Genomic DNA, 21934 nt, shown 5'->3' with positions numbered 1-21934 from the left:
GCAATAAGAGACTCCCATAATCACTGCAGACTGATATTGACTGGCCTGTCACGCTGGCTCTCCCTCCGGGTCCGGACGGCCGACACACAGAACCCAGAGAGACAGGCAGGAGGGAGGAAGCAGCCAAAAACAGGGTCTACTATGCTTCTACTGTAGAATGTATAGCTACCATGGCCACTTTCTCTCTACATAGAAGATAGAGACTGGCAGCCCTTCTCTGATTTCAAAGACTGCTACAGTGGACCACACATGCAGAATACAACTATAGGCCTACTGTAGTTTCCAACTTAACAAGTCAAGCAAGAAACTTAAGCAAACTAGAGTTACAAACAATATGAATTATAGTTTTTTTAACGAAATAAATTCCTTTCATTGAACCTCTGTTCCCTAAGTCTAATTTGAAGTCTATTAGTATTGATCTGTGTGGAAATAGCACTTAGGCTGAACTGATCTAGGATTAGTTTAGCCAACCCAAATTCTATCCCTAAATCAGTATATAGGGGCCACTTCATCAAGTCAGTTCCTGACAGTGAGATGACCAACTGCCGAGCAACCGACAGGAGGCATTGCGGGCAACCGCTACTGTTGACAAGCCTGACGAATGCACTGATATGTTGGGATGATTGATTGACAGGCGTGACAGCCAGTGGCAGGCTGTGAGTGGTGCTGTAGGGTGGCTATAGCAGGGGCTACTGCAGGTTTTGTCTGTGCAGGGGTAGACCACATTAGCATGTGTTCAGCGGAGCAGACCGAGATCAGGTGCTATCACACACACATCATGACTCAACACCACCACCTGTCCATCTCTCTCTCTCTCTACCTCTCTCCCCTACCTCCCTCTCCCCCTGCATCTCTCTCCCCCTATCTCTCTCTCCCCCTAAATCTCTCTCCCCCTACATCTCTCTCCCCCTGAATCTCTCTCTTCCTACACCCCTCTCCCCCTACATCTCTCTCCCCTACCTCTCTCTCCCCATACATCTCTCTCTCCCCTACATCTCTCTCCCTACAACTCTCTCCCTACCTCTCTCCCTCTACATCTCTCTCCCCTTACATCTTTCTCCCCCTACCCCTCTCTCCCTCTACCTATATCCACTTACCTCTCTCTACCCCTACATCTCTCTCCCCCTACATCTCTCTCCCCCTTACATCTATCTACCCTACCTCTCCCCCCTACAACTCTCTCACCCTACCTCTCTCCCCCTAAATCTCTCTCCCCCTAAATCTCTCTCCCCCTAAATCTCTCTCTCCCCTTACATTTATCTCCCCCTAACTCTCTCCCCCTACATATCTCTCCCCCTTACATCTATCTACCCTACCTCTCCCCCCTTCAACTCTCTCCCCCTACCTCTCTCCCCCTAAATCTCTCTCCCCCTGAATCTCTCTCTCCCCTTACATCTTTCTCCCCCTACCCCTCTCTCCCTCTACCTATCTCCACTTACCTCTCTCTACCCCTACATCTCTCTCCCCCTACATCTCTCTCCCCCTTACATCTATCGACCCTACCTCTCCCCCTACATCTCTCTCCCCCTACATCTCTCTCTCACCTTACATCTTTCTCCCCCTACATCTCTCTCTCCCCCTACATCTCTCTCCCTACATCTCTCTCCCTACCTCTCTCCCTCTACATCTCTCTCCCCTTACATCTTTCTCCCCCTACCCCTCTCTCCCCCTACATCTCTCTCCCTACATCTCTCTCCCTACCTCCCTACCTCTCTCACCCCCTTACATCTACAGTGCCTTGCGAAAGTATTCGGCCACCTTGAACTTTGCGACCTTTTGCCACATTTCAGGCTTCAAACATAAAGATTTAAAACTGTATTTTTTTGTGAAGAATCAACAACAAGTGGGACACAATCATGAAGTGGAACGACATTTATTGGATATTTCAAACTTTTTTAACAAATCAAAAACTGAAAAATTGGGCGTGCAAAATAATTCAGCCCCTTTACTTTCAGTGCAGCAAACTCTCTCCAGAAGTTCAGTGAGGATCTCTGAATGATCCAATGTTGACCTAAATGACTAATGATGATAAATACAATCCACCTGTGTGTAATCAAGACTCATTATAAATGCACCTGCACTGTGATAGTCTCAGAGGTCCGTTAAAAGCGCAGAGAGCATCATGAAGAACAAGGAACACACCAGGCAGGCCCGAGATACTGTTGTGAAGAAGTTTAAAGCCGGATTTGGATACAAAAAGATTTCCCAAGCTTTAAACATCCCAAGGAGCACCGTGCAAGCGATAATATTGAAATGGAAGGAGTATCAGACCACTGCAAATCTACCAAGACCTGGCCGTCCCTCTAAACTTTCAGCTCATACAAGGAGAAGACTGATCAGAGATGCAGCCAAGAGGCCCATGATCACTCTGGATGAACTGCAGAGATCTACAGCTGAGGTGGGAGACTCTGTCCATAGGACAACAATCAGTCGTATATTGCACAAATCTGGCCTTTAGATTTGTCTTCCAACAAGACAATGATCCAAAACATAAAGCAAAATCTACAATGGAATGGTTCAAAAATAAACATATCCAGGTGTTAGAATGGCCAAGTCAAAGTCCAGACCTGAATCCAATCGAGAATCTGTGGAAAGAACTGAAAACTGCTGTTCACAAATGCTCTCCATCCAACCTCACTGAGCTCGAGCTGTTTTGCAAGGAGGAATGGGAAAAATTTTCTGTCTCTTGATGTGCAAAACTGATAGAGACATACCCCAAGCGACTTACAGCTGTAATCGCAGCAAAAGGTGGCGCTACAAAGTATTAACTTAAGGGGGCTGAATAATTTTGCACGCCCAATTTTTCAGTTTTTGATTTGTTAAAAAAGTTTGAAATATCCAATAAATGTCGTTCCACTTCATGATTGTGTCCTACTTGTTGTTGATTCTTCACAAAAAAATACAGTTTTATATCTTTATGTTTGAAGCCTGAAATGTGGCAAAAGGTCGCAAAGTTCAAGGGGGCCGAATACTTTCACAAGGCAATGTATCTACCCTATCTCTCCCCCTAAATCTCTCTCCCCCTAAATCTCTCTCCCCCTAAATCTCTCTCTCCCCTTACATGTATCTCCCTCTACATCTCTCTCTCCCTCTACCTCTCTCCTCCTACAACTCTCTCCCACTACATCTCTCTCCCCCACATCTATCTCCCCTACCTCTCTCCCTCTACCTCTCTCAGATCCCCCTACATCTCACTCCCCCTATATCTCTCTCCCCTACCTCTCTCAGATCCCCCTAACTCTCTCCCCTGCATCTCTCTCTCTCCCCCTACAACTCTCTCCCTACATCTCTCTCCCTACATCTCTCTCCTTCTACATCTCTATCCCCCTACATCTCTCTCCCCTTACATCTCTCTCCCCTTGCATCTCTCTCCCCCTACATCTCTCTCCCCCTACATCTCTCTCTCCCCTAACTCTCCCCCCCTAAATCTCTCTCTCCTCCTACATCTCTCTCCCCCTACATCTCTCTCCCCTACATCTCTCTCCCCCTACATCTTTCTCCCCCTACATCTCTCTCCCCCTACATCTCTCTCTCCCCTAACTCTCTCCCCCTAAATCTCTCTCTCCTCCTACATCTCCCCCTACATCTCTCTCCCCTACCTCTCTCTCCCCCTGCATGTCTCTCTCTCCCTACATCTCTCTCCCTCTACATCTCTCTCCCCTTATATATCTCTCCCCCTACCCCTCTCTCCCTCTACTTCTCTCCCCCTACATCTCTCTCCCCTTACATCTCTCTCCCCCTACATCTCTCTCTCCCCTTACATCTATCTCCCATAACTCTCTCCCCCTACATCTATCTCCCCCTACATCTCTCTCCCCCTACCTCTCTCTCACCCTAAATCTCTCTCTCCCTACAACTCTCTCTCTCTCCCTACATCTCTCTCCCCCTACATCTCTCTCCCCTTCATCTCTCTCTCCCCCTACATCTCTCTCTCCCCCTACATCTCTCTCTCCCCCTACATCTCTCTCTCCCCCTACATCTCTCTCTCCCCCTACATCTCTCTCCCCCTACCACTCTCCCCCTACATCTCTCCCCCTACCACTCTCTCCCCTACCTCTCTCCTCCTACACTTCTCTCCTCTTACATCTCTCTCCCCCTACCTCTCTCTCCCACTACCTCTCTCTCCCCCTACTTCTCTGAGATCCCCCTACCTCTCTCCCACTATCTCTTTCTCCCCCTACTTCTCTGAGATCCCCCTACCTCTCTTCCACTACCTCTCTCTCCCCCTACTTCTCTGAGATCCCCCTACCTCTCTCCCACTATCTCTTTCTCCCCCTACTTCTCTGAGATGCCCCTACCTCTCTCCCACTACCTCTCTCTCCACCTACTTCTCTGAGATCCCCGTACCTCTCTTCCACTACCTCTCTCTCCCCCTACTTCTCTGAGATCCCCATCCCTCTCTCCCACTACCTCTAACTCAGCCTACTTCTCTGAGATCCCCCTACCTCTCTCTCACTACCTCTCTCCCCCTACTTCTCTGAGATCCCCCTACCTCTCTTCCACTACCTCTCTCTCCCCCTACTTCTCTGAGATCCCCCTAACTCTCTCCCACTACCTCTCACTCCCCCTACTTCTCTGAGATCCCCATACCTCTCTCCCACTACCTCTCTCTCCCCCTACTTCTCTGAGATCCTCCTACCTCTCTCCCACTACCTCTCTCTCCTCCTACTTCTCTGAGATCCCCCTACCCCTCTCCCACTACCTCTCTCTCCACCTACTTCTCTGAGATCCCCCTACCTCTCTCCCACTACCTCTCTCTCCGCCTACATCTCTCCCCCTACATCTCTCTCCCTCTACATCTCTCTCCCCTACCTCTCTCTCCCCCTGCATGTCTCTCTCCCTATACATCTCTCCACTTACCTCTCTCTCCCCCTACATCTCTCCCCTTACATCTATCTACCATACCTCTCCCCCCTACATCTCTCTCTCCCCTTACATCTCTCTCCCTCTACATCTCTCTCTCCCCTTACATCTATCTCCCATAACTCTCTCCCCCTACCTCTCCCCCCTACCTCTCTCTCCCCCCACATCTCTCTCCCTTTATATCTATCTCCCCCTACATCTCTCTCCCCCTACCTGTCTCTCTCCCTAAATCTCTCTCTCCCTACAACTCTCTCTCTCTCCCTACATCTCTCTCCCCTACATCTCTCTCTCCCCCTACATCTCTCTCTCCCCCTACTGCTCTCCCCCTACATCTCTCCCCCTACCTCTCTGCCCCTACATCTCTCTCCCCTTACATCTCTCTGCCCCTACATCTCTCGGCCCCTACATCTCTCTCTCCCCCTACATCTCTCTCTCCCTCTACATCTCTCTCCCCCTACATCTCTCTCTACTACCTCTCTCCTACATCTCTCTCCCCTACCTCTCTCCTCCTACACTTCTCTCCTCCTACATCTCTCTCCCCCTACCTCTCTCTCCCACTACCTCTCTCTCCCCTACTTCTCTGAGATCCCAATACCTCTCTCCCACTACCTCTCTCTCCCCCTACTTCTCTGAGATCCCCCTACCTATCTCCCACTATCTCTTTCTCCCCCTACTTCTCTGAGATCCCCATCCCTCTCTCCCCCTACTTCTCTGAGATCCCCCTACCTCTCTCCCACTACCTCTCTCTCCCCCTACTTCTCTGAGATCCCCATCCCTCTCTCCCCCTACTTCTCTGAGATCCCCATCCCTCTCTCCCCCTACTTCTCTGAGATCCCCATCCCTCTCTCCCCCTACTTCTCTGAGATCCCCATCCCTCTCTCCCCTTACTTCTCTGAGATCCCCATCCCTCTCTCCCACTACCTCTCTCCCCCTACTTCTCTGGGATCCCCATCCCTCTCTCCCCCTACTTCTCTGAGATCCCCATCCCTCTCTCCCCCTACTTCTCTGAGATCCCATCCCTCTCTCCCCCTACCTCTCTCCCACTACCTCTCTCTCCCCCTACTTCTCTGAGATCCCCATCCCTCTCTCCCCCTACTTCTCTGAGATCCCATCCCTCTCTCCCCCTACCTCTCTCCCACTACCTCTCTCTCCCCCTACTTCTCTGAGATCCCCATCCCTCTCTCCCCCTACTTCTCTGAGATCCCCATCCCTCTCTCCCACTACCTCTCTCCCCCTACTTCTCTGAGATCCCCATCCCTCTCCCCCTACTTCTCTGAGATCCCCATCCCTCTCTCCCCTACTTCTCTGGGATCCCCATCCCTCTCTCCCCCTACTTCTCTGAGATCCCCATCCCTCTCTCCCCCTACTTCTCTGAGATCCCATCCCTCTCTCCCCCTACCTCTCTCCCACTACCTCTCTCTCCCCCTACTTCTCTGAGATCCCCATCCCTCTCTCCCCCTACTTCTCTGAGATCCCATCCCTCTCTCCCCCTACCTCTCTCCCACTACCTCTCTCACCCCCTACTTCTCTGAGATCCCCCTACCTCTCTCCCACTACCTCTCTCACCCCCTACTTCTCTGAGATCCCCATCCCTTTCTCCTTTTTCTCCTTATTCTACTTGTCTCAGTCCTTGTCCCTCTCCTTTCTTTTCCTCTCTTGTCACCTTTTCCACAATCTCCCTCCTCTCTCTCTGCCCTCACCACACACACATCAACACCACACTCCAACCAAAGCCCTCTATTCCCTTTCCCAGCTAAACGTTACACCATGCACACAAACGTTAGTTTCTTCTCCCAGATGATTTCTAGAGCGCAAACACAATCTAACTGTTCTGATTGGTCCCAGAAACCTCTGGGTTGGGCCAAAGCCAGAACACACGTGGTTAAAACGCAGTTTCGAAAATGTGTCATTGGCTTTGATACTCTGATTGGTTAGAGATGATCCAATCACTGATGACTTTGTTTCGTGCATCACCCATCATTTTGACGTCACAACGAACAACTTCAACGACGGCCGTCTCAGACTGACGTAGCAAACATAGAACCGTGGAAGAGTCGTCAGGCAACTCTACTCCCCCTTAACGATACTCAAGGGCAAGGGAACCATAATAACCACATTATGTCCCTCTTCATTATTCTGAATCGAACAGGACCTGCATGGGGGACAAAAGTGACCCCCCCCCCCCCCACACTTCCTCTGACAACCCCCCCCCCCCCCCCCGCCCCCGCCCCTTGATCAATGAATGGGCAAGTCTATTAAACTACGATGCTTTAAGGTGTTCAGCTGTGATCAGCTAATCCTGGCCGCTGAGGCTGCTGCGTCATCTAGAACAGATCATTTACATCGTCTAGTCTATTTGTAGTCTGCATTTTTATGGCCCTCCTTATTATAATGAGGATCTTCGCCGTTTGCCGTCTTGGGAAATCCTCCCCCAAGAAAAATATACATTTCCATAAATGGGATTATAAATCAAATAACAAAAAAAACATGTATACTGTATATATATATGTATACTGTATATAAATATGTATACTGTATATAAATATGTATACTGTATATAAATATGTATACTGTATATAAATATGTATACTGTATATATATATGTATACTGTATATATATATGTATACTGTATATAAATATGTATACTGTATATAAATATGTACACTGTATATAAATATGTATACTGTATATAAATATGTATACTGTATATATATAAATATGTATACTGTATATAAATATGTATACTGTATATAAATATGTATACTGTATATAAATATGTATACTGTATATATATAAATATGTATACTGTATATAAATATGTATACTGTATATAAATATGTATACTGTATATATATAAATATGTATACTGTATATAAATATGTATACTGTATATAAATATGTATACTGTATATAAATATGTACACTGTATATAAATATGTATACTGTATATATATAAATATGTATACTGTATATAAATATGTATACTGTATATAAATATGTACACTGTATATAAATATGTATACTGTATATAAATATGTATACTGTATATAAATATGTACACTGTATATAAATATGTATACTGTATATATATATATATGTATACTGCATATAAATATGTATACTGTATATAAATATATATACTGTATATAAATATGTATACTGTATATAAATATGTATACTGTATATAAATATGTATACAAATATGTATACTGTATATAAATATGTATACTGTATATATATATTTTGGGGAAATGCTAAAAGCTGCACAAGTGTCCTGCCTGGCCCAGTAGTGAGTCACTCAGACAGTCATGGCAGGTCTGTCATTAGTGGGAGCTGAGCATGTCTATGGACAGCAGAGCACTGGGTGTATTTAGTATGGAGGTCTATGAGGGCTGACTCACAAGGACAGCTGCCAAGGGAAACAGGGCTAGCCTGGAGTGTCAACTACATCCCCCAACCCACGAAACCCGCCACGGAATGAGGTAAACAAGGATATGCCAACAACAATGATGTCACAGAAGAGAAAGAAAGTTAGGGAACTACACACAGCGGACAAGGGTTCCATTACTAGGATGGAACTGTGGCACGGGGATCTGATCCTGAATCAGGTGTTAAAGACAATGGGATCAGGATCTTCTGAACCTTTATTTAACTAGGCAAGTCAGTTAAGAACACATTCTTATTTACAATGACGGCCTACACCGGCCAAACCCTAACCCGGACGACGCTGGGCCAATTGTGCGGCGCCCTATGGGACTCCCAATCACGGCCAGTTGTGATACAGCCTGGATTTAAACCAGGGTGTCTGTAGTGACACTTCAAGCACTGTGATGCAGTGCCTTAGACCAAAGCGCCACTCGGGAGCCCAGTTTAGTGGTGCTGATAAGCTACAATCTGGGGACAGCAGGACTTCACCAACTCAACAGCAGCATCCACATCACCCCAATGACCTGCACTCTATTATTTCATTAGAAGCAACACTCCCTGTTTGAATGAGTGAGACTAGAGTGGCATAATTCCGGTAAATGTACCCATAATCCCAGGTTGTCCCAAAATTACGGTTGGAGGATTCCAGATTTCCTGCGTATTCCCTCTTAACTCCAGAAGTCTTCCAACCAGGATTTCTGAAAACCTGGGAATTTTGGGGAGATGACAGAAATGTTGCCAGTCTAGTAGGTCTATCTACTACTGTATGTCCTCTGGTGTGTTTGCTTTAGTGATGCAGTGTATTACGTTCCAGCCGGCTGTGGACAGCTAGTGAAATGACATCTGCCCTTCTGGTCAAAAGGAAGTAAACAGTCAGCCGTTGTCCCTGGATACCTCGCCAGCAACGACCCCAGGCAAGCTGACAACAGGGAGGAGACCATGTCAGAGCTCCATGTGAAAATCAACAGATCGATACATCCTGAATCCTTCAGAAAGAACATGTTAGAGCTCTGAACTCATTCTGCTCAAACACTCGTGAGAATCAGAACATCTGAAAAATAAGATGCTCAACACAAAACATACCTAGATATTATTTTCTTTATTCTTTAGCATTCGTACGTGATCTAGTCAAACCCTCATGAAAATAAACATTCCCTGTTCTCTTGGTCACCACGGCAACTGTCCAGAGTCCTCTATAAAGAAACAAGGTTCTGTCCAGGACCATCTCATCAGTCCAGTGTTCATTGGGAACGAGCTTCAGAGCAACTTACTACAGAGAGTTATCTATCTGTCCCCTTTACGTCCGAGCCTCCAGCTCCCTTGTCTCAGCTCCCAAACTAACACTGCTGACTTGGCTGTACTCCAGTAGCGAGCGCTATTGAGAGTGTGACTTACGTTTAGCCCACTAATGCTACCTATGTAGGTTAAAGACCCCCTTGTGGTCTACAAAACACAACACCGCCCAGGGGGACATCTCAAGGTGAAGTCCAACCGTGCCAAAGCACTCAGCTCTCAAACAGTACCCTCTGTTTCAGCACTGCCAGGAAGTAATGGTATGCAATAGGAGGACTCAGTTCTCAGGAGAGAACTTATAGTTACAAGCCACGCAGAATAAATATCTGGCCGCGCAGAGAAGCACTAGATTGAACTTCATTGAACTTTCCTTTAGAAACGTTTCAAACCACTGTGGGAACTGTGATTGAATCAACGCAATATTAGCCACTTTCAATTTAACATACCACAACAAAACGAACTAAGCAAGACATTGTGTGCAAAACTAACTTTCTTGTAGGCAGAGGGCATTGGAGTAGGATTCTATTGCATTGATGTGCATGACTCAGGCCCTTACTCTACACAGACCGGTGTGCCATAACCAATCAGGGCTGCAGTAGGTCTATATGCAAATAGCCATTGCCATATATGGATCTGTGCCATTCACTTTGAACTGGACTCTGTTTAGGCTACAGAGGGCTGCATGTGTATGTTCATATTCTTTGCTAGGTAGTGAGTTATTAAGCCAACAATGGGGGAGAGGTTGCTTCCAACAAGAGCACCAAACACTTCTAGCCATCTTTGAAAAGCCAGTCAAGTAAAGAGCTTTTTTTATGTCTTAAAGTGCCAGTGTTGTATTTTGAGGTACGTCTTGAATAAGCTAAGTAGCCAATAGGCAGAGGGTAGCATCATTAGTCTGATTCTCTTTAATAATGCATTTTATTTTGTAAAGTGGTTTCTTGCATCAAACACAACATTTTCAGTCACCTCCTGGTCTGAGTGGATAAACAGGTTCATGTTAAGCCCCGTCTCATGGAATGTAGGTCTACATTGAACACCACACATTGGCTGCTACTGTAGGCTGAATGATAGAACAGCTATTTGCATGTTAAAATGTTATGGGATGCATTTTCTCCATTGTTTATGATGGTAGGCCACTTTGGTAGTCCTACATTATGATCAAATAGTCACAGTAGCCAACTTGGCAACTGTTAGAACTGTAACTTAAACCGGGTACAGTCTCAGTTGTTCACAGTAAAGACACGCGCCGGAAGTTGCACAGAATTTTCACAATGTTCAAGTTTGCACTCCTGAAATTTGCTCAGTTCTGAAAAAAATTAGAAGGAACATTGGTTACACGTGTAACAGTATAGCTTCCATCCCTCTCCTCGCCTCGAACCAGGGACCCTCTGCACACATAGACAACAGTCACCCTTGAAGCGTTGTTACCCATTATTCCACAAAAGCCACAGCCCTTACAGAGCAAGGGGAACAACTACTTCAAGGTCTCAGAGCGAGTCTGGCACACGGTCAAGTACAGTACGACAGTGAGTGAACGTGTGGAGGAAGAGAGAGAGAGTTTTCCTCCGATCCTCTCCTCCTGTACGTCTTGAACGGAAAGAGGATCGTGTTGCGTTGCCACTTCATTATCCCTAACTGTCCTCTGTGCTTACACAGGATTCTCCCAGAACCTCAATTCATTAAATGGGTTTAGGAATCAATAGGAGGAAGACAAGTCCTCACTCAGAATGATTAGACTCATTCATCACAGAGCACAGGACAGAGGCTAAAACACAGGCAGGACAGAGGCTAAGACACAGGCAGGACAGAGTCTAAAACACAGGCAGGACAGAGGCTAAGACACAGGCAGGACAGAGGCTAAGACACAGGCAGGACAGAGTCTAAAACACAGGCAGGACAGAGTCTAAAACACAGGCAGGACAGAGTCTAAAACACAGGCAGGACAGAGTCTAAAACACAGGCAGGATAGAGTCTAAAACACAGGCAGGATAGAGTCTAAAACACAGGCAGGATAGAGTCTAAAACACAGGCAGGACAGAGGCTAAAACACAGGCAGGACAGAGTCTAAAACACAGGCAGGATAGAGTCTAAAACACAGGCAGGATAGAGTCTAAAACACAGGCAGGATAGAGTCTAAAACACAGGCAGGACAGAGGCTAAAACACAGGCAGGACAGAGGCTAAAACACAGGCAGGACAGAGTCTAAAACACAGGCAGGACAGAGTCTAAAACACAGGCAGGACAGAGTCTAAAACACAGGCAGGATAGAGTCTAAAACACAGGCAGGATAGAGTCTAAAACACAGGCAGGACAGAGTCTAAAACACAGGCAGGATAGAGTCTAAAACACAGGCAGGACAGAGTCTAAAACACAGGCAGGACAGAGTCTAAAACACAGGCAGGATAGAGTCTAAAACACAGGCAGGACAGAGGCTAAAACACAGGCAGGATAGAGTCTAAAACACAGGCAGGACAGAGGCTAAAACACAGGCAGGACAGAGGCTGAAACACAAACAGGCTGTGATTGTAAATAAGAATTTGTTCTTAACTGACTTGCCTAGTTAAAAATAAATACAACTAAATGAAAATGAAAATGTCAAATAAAAGACCGTCAGATCCCAGGGAGGGATCACTGGAAACCAACTACAGATGAAGACAGGGTCCCACAGACTCGTTGGTTTGGAAGACAGTTCTGCTTTAACTGTCTATGTACATTCAGTATAGAAAAGTGTTGCTAGTAAGTACAATGTGGACTTTTGGGCTGTCGTACATACAATGACTTGACGCTTCTGAGTGAGGTCCTCTCTGTTACACTGAGTGTAAACTATGTGTGGCAACAGAGAGGGAGAGAGAGAACGTGAGGAGGAGAAAAGGATTATGGGACGGGGAAGAGTAACGAGAGTAGCAGTTAAAAGGGAGATAAAGGTGTGATATTGGGGTTGGGGGGTTCAAACGGCAATCCCCGCAATTATGTTGGACATCATCCAGGGAGGGGCAGAGTCAGAGGGACTAACCCAGACCAAGATGCACTGCTCTGTGCTAGACTGTCCCCCTCCCAGGACTGGCCCGGAGGATCACACACATCCCCTCACTTCTTCCCGTGTCCTTGACAACAGACCTGCGGAATTCAAGTGGATGGAAAACCACCGTTCCCATTTCCCAGTATCCACTGCTTTTCACACATAATATACAATACATTCATTTTGCAGAGAGTGACTGCAATACATGTCGCGACGTGAGGAAGATTCTGGAATATTTACTGAATACACAGCACAGTACTCACTCCACATAGAGAATAGTGTGGAGGGCATGAATTCTGATCTGGAGAGAATGACAGGAGGGGAACGGGACGATGGAACAGCTGAAGAGAAATAGAACCCTCAACACACGTCAAGGTCACTGGCAGGCTGGTGTGAAGGTCAGAACTTAACATGACGTTTAGAAACAGACATTCAACTGTAAATCCAATTGGTGACCTAACTGTTAGCCACAGTGTCCGTTTCCTGTAGGCCTCCCTGTTGAGAAAATATGAGCATTTAGAAATGGACGCTGTGTACTGCCCTTCCCTCTAAATCTCCTTATCGCTCTTGAGAGGCAGAGAGAAAGGAGAGAGAAGGGGTGGGTAGAAAAAGAGCGCAAGACAGAAAGAGAAAGAGAGAGAGAAAGAGAGAGAAAGATTAAGCGAAAGAGAGGTAACATCACATCGGGAGGAGAGAGAAGGGAGGCGGAAGGAGAATGGGGAAGTTAGGGAGGAGGGGTGGGAGGAAGGAGGACAGACAGACCAGAAGTCATTGGTCATCTTTTGTTTCTGTGTTGAAGCTGTCTGTAGCTTTGGGCTGAAAGGCTTGGATACCACAAGACAAGACAGGACAGGACACGGTACGGCAAGGACAGGACAGGACACGGTACGGCAAGGACAGGACAGGACACGGTACGGCAAGGACAGGACAGGACACGGTACGGCAAGGACAGGACACGGTACGGCAAGGACAGGACAGGACACGGTACGGCAAGGACAGGACGGGACACGGTACGGCAAGGACAGGACAGGACACGGTACGGCAAGGACAGGACAGGACACGGTACGGCAAGGACAGGACACGGTACGGCAAGGACAGGACAGGACAGGACACGGTACGGCAAGGACAGGACAGGACAGGACAGGACACGGTACGGCAAGGACAGGACAGGACACGGTACGGCAAGGACAGGACAGGACACGGTACGGCAAGGACAGGACAGGACACGGTACGGAAAGGACAGGACAGGACACGGTACGGCAAGGAAAGGACAGGACACGGTACGGCAAGGACAGGACAGGACACGGTACGGCAAGGACAAGACAGGACAGGACACGGTACGGCAAGGACAGGACAGGACAGGACACGGTACGGCAAGGACAAGACAGGACAGGACAGGACACGGTACGGCGAGGACAGGACAGGACAGGACACGGTACGGCAAGGACAAGACAGGACAGGACAGGACACGGTACGGCAAGGACAGGACAGGACAGGACACGGTACGGCAAGGACAGGACAGGACAGGACACGGTACGGCAAGGACAGGACAGGACACGGTACGGCAAGGACAGGACAGGACACGGTACGGCAAGGACAGTACAGGACAGGACAGGACACGGTACGGCAAGGACAGGACAGGACACGGTACGGCAAGGACAGACAGGACAGGACAGGACACGGTACGGCAAGGACAGGACAGGACAGGACAGGACACGGTACGGCAAGGACACGACAGGACAGGACAGGACACGGTACGGCAAGGACAGGACAGGACACGGTACGGCAAGGACAGGACAGGACAGGACAGGACACGGTACGGCAAGGACACGACAGGACAGGACAGGACAACAAAAGGAAACCCACTTCAACCTCCCCATCCTGATCCACAGAAGAGAGAGAGGGGAGAGAGAGAGAGAGAGGGAGAGAGAGAGAGAGAGAGAGAGAGAGAGAGAGAGAGAGAGATAGAGAGAGAGAGAGAGAGAGAGAGAGAGGGAGAGAGAGAGAGAGAGGGAGAGAGAGGGGGGAGGAGTGAGAGAGAGGGGGGGGGTGAGAGAGAGAGAGAGAGAGAGAAGAGGAGCATGATGGAGATGGTGAGAGAAAGAGGACAGGGAGAGGAGCAATAAACAGAGAGAGATGACAGAAAGAGAGAGGGGGGGGGGTGAGAGAGAGAGAGAGAAGAGGAGCATGATGGAGATGGTGAGAGAAAGAGAGGACAGGGAGAGGAGCAATAAACAGAGAGACGACAGAAAGAGAGAGAGAGAGGGGGGGGTGGGAGAGAGAGAGAGAGAGAAGAGGAGCATGATGGAGATGGTGAGAGAAAGAGGACAGGGAGAGGAGCAATAAACAGAGAGAGACGACAGAAAGAAAGACAGCGAGAGTGACATACTGGCTGTAGAGAGAGTGACATACTGGCTGTAGAGAGAGTGACATACTGGCTGTAGAGAGAGTGACATACTGGCAGTAGAGAGAGTGAGCGGGAACGTCCGTAGAGACCTGTGCTCTCCTTCACAGCAGCAGCCATGAAAGGCATTGAGCAATGTGGCGTCCCCTGAGGGTGTGGTGGGAAATGAAGCGCTCTAAAGGCCAGCATCCAGCGGGGCCACACTTCAACCATCAACGCCAAGCAGCCAGCCTATCAGTAGCAGGCCTGCAGCAGACAGCAGGCACCAGCAAACACACATAGACAGCACACATGGTGGGATGCGTCACAAATGGCATCCTATATGGGCTCTGGTCAAAAGTAGTGCACTAAATCGGAAGAGGGTTCCATTTGGGAAGCATTCCAGAGTCAGACAATGGAGCGTAGTAGCAGGGCTGAATGAACTGGGACCTCTGTGGGCAGTGCATCTCTCCACTAAGATGGCAACATGGGGTGCGTCCCAAATGGCACCCTATTCCCTACATAGTGTACTACCTTTTGAGTCCATATATGGGGGGGAATGGTCAGAATCAGTCTTTGTTAAAGAAAGGGTAGTCGTTCGCTACCTACGGCGGCTGTTGATGCAGTTCAAGATTTCAATGCTTTGGTCTCTATAGTATTAAAACCCATGTTTCCATCTAGTGCTTTATATCCCATTCCAACATGGCGGGTATGGAGAGACAGTCAGAAAATGTAGAAAACACTTAGACATACAGATGCCCTGACCAATGGCACGCGATGAGAGGTGGCGGTGGCTCCTCCCTCCGCGGTTGCCTGGCTGTGGCGCGTGGTTGCCATGGGAGCCGTTTATGTAAGCCGTGTCTAATCCTTTTAACTAGACTGCGGTTGCCGAGCAGTGAGCTTGGCAGCGCTACAGAGCTGAGAAAACTCTGGAACGGACCGATAGAGGCTGCGTCCCGATGGTCTTACCCTTCCTCTCATCTCCTCGTCTCCTTTCCTTCATCTGCACTGATCCCAGAGAACTGGACGGCTGGGAGCAAATTCCCTCCACATTGTTCTGACCTATCCTGTGTTTTCAGATCAGTAGAGATGAAAGAGAAGAGACAGGGAGAGGAAGCCAGATTAGAGCATGGAGATGCACTCACCCACTGACATTGATGAAGTCAGTCCAATGGAGGCATGGATCCTGTCTCAACAACAACAGAATTACAATTAGCTAAGAATGATCCAATTGGCTCTTGTCAATCAGTGGCGGTCATTACCTCAAGGTTGAATGTTTCTGGATTTTAAAAGTAAAAATACAATTTAAAACACTGCCAAGATGTTTTTAAATACACCTAGAAAATAACTGATGGTGAGATGAAATAATGATCGTTCCACAATAGGAACATTATTTTGCACTGTATTCCACTATTGTCTAAGGGAGAGGAACAACCAGGGAGAGGTATAAGCCTAATTATCCAGATTAAAAAGCAGAAAGAGTATGACAGAGTCAAACAAAAGAGGATTATGTGGAGACAGAGACAGAGGGAGAGAGAGAGAGAGAGAGAGAGGGAGAGAAGGAGAGAGAAAGAGAGAGATGGAGAGAGAGGGGGAAGGGAGAAGGATGGGAGCACTGAGAGACAGACAGGGTGGAAAGTGATAGGAGAGGGATAGATCGCCCATTCCTCATACCCTCCTCTCCTTCTCTCCCTACCCTCCTTTCTTCACCTCTCCTCTCTCTCTACTCCTCCTCTCCTCCCCTCCTCCCCCCTCTTCACCTCTCCTTTCTCTCTACTCCTCCTCTCCTCCCCTCCTCCCCCCTCTTCACCTCTCCTCTCTCTCTACTCCTCCTCTCTTCCCCTCCTCCCCCTCTTCACCTCTCCTCTCTCTCTACTCCTCCTCTCCTCCCCTCCTCCCCCTCTTCACCTCTCCTCTTTCTACTCCTCCTCCCCTCCCCTCCTCCCCTCTTCTCTCTCTACTCCTCCTCTCCTCCCCTCCTCCCCCTCTTCTCTCCCTACCCTCCTTTCTTCACCTCTACTCTCTCTCTACTCCTCCTCTCCTCCCCTCCTCCCCCCTCTTCACCTCTCCTTTCTCTCTACTCCTCCTCTCCTCCCCTCCTCCCCCCTCTTCACCTCTCCTCTCTCTCTCTACTCCTCCTCTCCTCCCCTCCTCCCCCCTCTTCACCTCTCCTCTCTCTACTCCTCCTCCCCTCCCCTCCTCCCCTCTTCTCTCTCTACTCCTCCTCTCCTCCCCTCCTCCCCCTCTTCTCTCCCTACCCTCCTTTCTTCACCTCTCCTCTCTCTCTACTCCTCCTCTCCTCCCCTCCTCCCCCCTCTTCACCTCTCCTCTCTCTCTACTCCTCCTCTCCTCCCCTCCTCCCCCCTCTTCACCTCTCCTCTCTCTACTCCTCCTCTCCTCCCCCCCTCGCCTCCTCTCTCTCTACTCCTCCTCTCCTCCCCTCTGATCTCCCTCTACCCCTCTTCTCCTCTCCCTCTACTTCTCCCATCCTCTCCCTCTACTCCTCCCCTCCTCTCTCTCTACTCCTCCCCTCCTCTCTCTACTCCTCCTCTCCTCTCCCTCTACTCCTCCCCTCCTCTCCCTCTACTCCTCCTCTCCTCTCCCTCTACTCCTCCTCTCCTCTCCCTCTACTCCTCCCCTCCTCTCCCTCTACTCCTCCCCTCCTCTCCCTCTACTCCTCCTCTCCTCTCCCTCTACTCCTCCCCTCCTCTCCCTCTACTCCTCCTCTCCTCTCCCTCTACTCCTCCTCTCCCCTCTTTTCCTCTCCTCTTCTCTCCCCTTCCTCTATCCTAATTGGCTTTATTACTTTCCCCTGGCAGTGAGTGGTCTCAGTCCCTCCTTTCCCCTGGCAGTGAGTGGTCTCAGTCCCTCCTTTCCCCTGGCAGTGAGTGGTCTCAGTCCCTCCTTTCCCCTGGCAGTGAGTGGTCTCAGTCCCTCCTTTCCCCTGGCAGTGAGTGGTCTCAGTCCCTCCTTTCCCCTGACAGTGAGTGGTCTCAGTCCCTCCTTTCCCCTGACAGTGAGTGGTCTCAGTCCCTCCTTTCCCCTGGCAGTGAGTGGTCTCAGTCCCTCCTTTCCCCTGGCAGTGAGTGGTCTCAGTCCCTCCTTTCCCCTGACAGTGAGTGGTCTCAGTCCCTCCTTTCCCCTGACAGTGAGTGGTCTCAGTCCCTCCTTTCCCCTGACAGTGAGTGGTCTCAGTCCCTCCTCCCATGAAGGTCATTAGAGCGGGAGGGTACCAGTCCAACTTCCTCTTTAATGCAACAGCACTTCCAGGCTGAGTAGAAGGAAGTTACCCCTAGACACTAATCTAAGGTCTGTTTCCCAGATCCTACATTCCTAGATCTGTGACCTCAAGGCAACATCAGCCCAGGACACATTCTTTACAGACAGCAGAGTTACAACACACAGCCGCTGGCAGAAAGACAAGGCTGTATGTTACTGTAAAAAGACACAATGAGAAAGTAACTCCAAAATGCCTTTTCCTCTCGTTTCCATCAATGTTTTCTCTGGTGACTCACACACACACTGGCTGTGGCGTCTGCTGACCTTCATCAGCCCTCCTACACACTTTATCAGCCCGCACAGGTGCTAACCTGACTGCTAACCTGTGTGTGTGTGTGTGTGTGTGTGTGTGTGTGTGTGTGTGTGTGTGTGTGTGTGTGTGCGTGTGTGTGTGAGAGAGAGAGAGAGCGAGAGAGAGAGTGTGATGAAGCGAGTGCGTATATGTGCGTGAGAAAAAAGACAGAAAGGCCTGAAACAATGACAGCTTCATTTGGCCTGGATGTACTCTCTCTCTCTCCTCCATCCCCATCTCCCTCCCTCCCCTCTCTCTCTCTCCTCCATCCCCATCTCCCTCCCACCCTCTCTCTCCTCCATCCCCATCTCCCTCCCTCCCCTCTCTCTCTCTCCTCCATCCCCATCTCTCTCCCACCCTCTCTCTCTCTCTCTCTCTCCTCCATCCCCATCTCCCTCCCACCCTCTCTCTCCTCCATCCCCATCTCCCTCCCACCCTCTCTCTCCTCCATCCCCATCTCCCTCCCACCCTCTCTCTCCTCCATCCCCATCTCCCTCCCACCCTATCTCTCTCCCACCCTCTCTCTCTCTCTCCTCCATCCCCATCTCCCTCCCTCCCCTCTCTCGCTCTCCTCCATCCCCATCTCTCTCCCACCCTCTCTCTCTCTCTCCTCCATCCCTCCCTCCCTCCCCTCTCTCTCTCTCCTCCATCCCCATCTCCCTCCCTCTCTCTCTCTCTGTTCTCAGTGCCAGTGCAGCACAGCAGTCCAGACTGCAGCCCATTAAACACGCTCATGTTCTACTCAGCACAGCATCGTCACTCTGCACCATCGTTCTGCTGATCACAGCACAGAAGCATGTTTAAACATTGATCTGCCATCCCGGTCCTGAAGACCCACAGAGAGTACAGGCATGTTCCAGCCCAACAATAACAGGAAACACTAGTATGTTTAAACATCTGCCATCCCGGTCCTGAAGACCCACAGAGAGTACAGGCATGTTCCAGCCCAACAATAACAGGAAACACTAGCATGTTTAAACATTGATCTGCCATCCCGGTCCTGAAGACCCACAGAGAGTACAGGCATGTTCCAGCCCAACAATAACAGGAAACACTAGCATGTTTAAACATTGATCTGCCATCCCGGTCCTGAAGACCCACAGAGGGTGCAGGCTTTTGTTCCAGTCCAGCCCTACTAACATGGCTGACTCAACTCATCAACTGACCATCAAGCCCCCCCTTCCTCCACCGAGTCAGGTGTGTTAGTGCTGAGCTGAAACAAAACCCTGTAAAACCTGTTGGTCTCCAGGACACGCATTCAGCAACACTGGAAGAACATTACATGCCATAGTTTTTTAACAATACAGTTGACTCAAAACAAGAGGACATTTCTCAATACCATAAGTGTTTGTTAACCCGTATGGTAAGAAGACTGTAATTACTTAGGAATGCATTGTGGATGGAATTGTTTTATCTACCTGAGAGAGATAGATATAAATTATCTTTGGTTTTACTACCTGTTCTGGAAAAAAGACAAGAAAAGACACGTAAATAAGAAAGCATTCCTATCTAAACAAGAGACATTTGATCCAAGGCCCTGTTCTCCTCTTTGACTGGGTGAACAAAACAACACAAGCACCTCAATGACTCAATCTGATCCCATCGCAGCCTTTTGATTGGACAGCCATGTCAAGAAGGAATCTGTCAACACGGAGGTGATCCAGTGATCCAATGATCCATAACAATAACAGACTGGAACCTCCTGTACTATGATACTTTGATAGTCAGCCGGTCGGCAGAGAAAGACAGGAGAGGAACAACCCAGACGGGTGGCAGAGAAAGACAGGAGAGGAACAACCCAGACAGGAGAGGAACAACCCAGACGGGTGGCAGAGAAAGACAGGAGAGGAACAACCCAGACGGGTGGCAGAGAAAGACAGGAGAGGAACAACCCAGACAGGTGGCAGAGAAAGACAGGAGAGGAACAACCCAGACGGGTGGCAGAGAAAGACAGGAGAGGAACAACCCAGACGGGTGGCAGAGAAAGACAGGAGAGGAACAACCCAGACGGGTGGCAGAGAAAGACAGGAGAGGAACAACCCAGACAGGAGGCAGAGAAAGACAGGAGAGAAACAACCCAGACGGGTGGCCGAGAAAGACAGGAGAGGAACAACCCAGACGGGTGGCAGAGAAAGACAGGAGAGGAACAACCCAGACGGGTGGCAGAGAAAGACAGGAGAGGAACAACCCAGACGGGTGGCAGAGAAAGACAGGAGAGGAATAACCCAGACGGGTGACAGAGAAAGACAGGAGAGGAACAACCCAGACGGGTGACAGAGAAAGACAGGAGAGGAACAACCCAGACGGGTGACAGAGAAAGACAGGAGGAACAACCCAGACAGGAGACAGAGAAAGACAGGAGAGGAACAACCCAGACGGGAGGCAGAGAAAGACAGGAGAGGAACAACCCAGACGGGAGACAGAGAAAGACAGGAGAGAAACAACCCAGACGGGTGGCAGAGAAAGACAGGAGAGGAACAACCCAGACGGGTGGCAGAGACAGACAGGAGAGGAACAACCCAGACGGGTGGCAGAGAAAGACAGGAGAGGAACAACCCAGACAGGAGACAGAGAAAGACAGGAGAGAAACAACCCAGACAGGAGAGGAACAACCCAGACGGGAGGCAGAGAAAGACAGGAGAGGAACAACCCAGACGGGTGACAGAGAAAGACAGGAGAGGAACAACCCAGACGGGTGACAGAGAAAGACAGGAGAGGAACAACCCAGACAGGAGACAGAGAAAGACAGGAGAGAAACAACCCAGACAGGAGAGGAATAACCCAGACGGGTGACAGAGAAAGACAGGAGAGGAACAACCCAGACGGGTGACAGAGAAAGACAGGAGAGGAACAACCCAGACGGGTGACAGAGAAAGACAGGAGAGGAACAACCCAGACAGGAGACAGAGAAAGACAGGAGAGAAACAACCCAGACAGGAGAGGAACAACCCAGACGGGAGGCAGAGAAAGACAGGAGAGGAACAACCCAGACAGGTGGCAGAGAAAGACAGGAGAGGAACAACCCAGACAGGAGAGGAACAATCCAGACGGGAGGCAGAGAAAGACAGGAGAGGAACAACCCAGACGGGAGGCAGAGAAAGACAGGAGAGGAACAATCCAGACAGGAGACAGAGAAAGACAGGAGAGGAACAACCCAGACAGGAGGCAGAGAAAGACAGGAGAGGAACAACCCAGACGGGTGGCAGAGAAAGACAGGAGAGGAACAACCCAGACAGGTGGCAGAGAAAGACAGGAGAGGAACAACCCAGACGGGTGGCAGAGAAAGACAGGAGAGGAACAACCCAGACAGGTGGCAGAGAAAGACAGGAGAGGAACAACCCAGACAGGAGAGGAACAATCCAGACGGGAGGCAGAGAA

The 21934-nt window shown here is 49.3% G+C and overlaps 1 protein-coding gene across 5 annotated transcripts in view; it reads right to left on the bottom strand.

Annotated features, from left to right (window-relative positions):
• LOC110495438 (tensin) overlaps positions 1 to 21934 on the bottom strand; it is a 225381-nt gene that overhangs the window by 166140 nt on the left and 37307 nt on the right. The gene's annotated exons all lie outside the window — the stretch shown is intronic.

This window comes from Oncorhynchus mykiss, chromosome 18, assembly GCF_013265735.2.
Source record: "Oncorhynchus mykiss isolate Arlee chromosome 18, USDA_OmykA_1.1, whole genome shotgun sequence".
Taxonomy (NCBI): Eukaryota; Metazoa; Chordata; class Actinopteri; order Salmoniformes; family Salmonidae; genus Oncorhynchus; species Oncorhynchus mykiss.
Note: the sequence above shows the minus strand (reverse complement) of the source record. Positions and strands in the feature narration are given on the sequence as shown.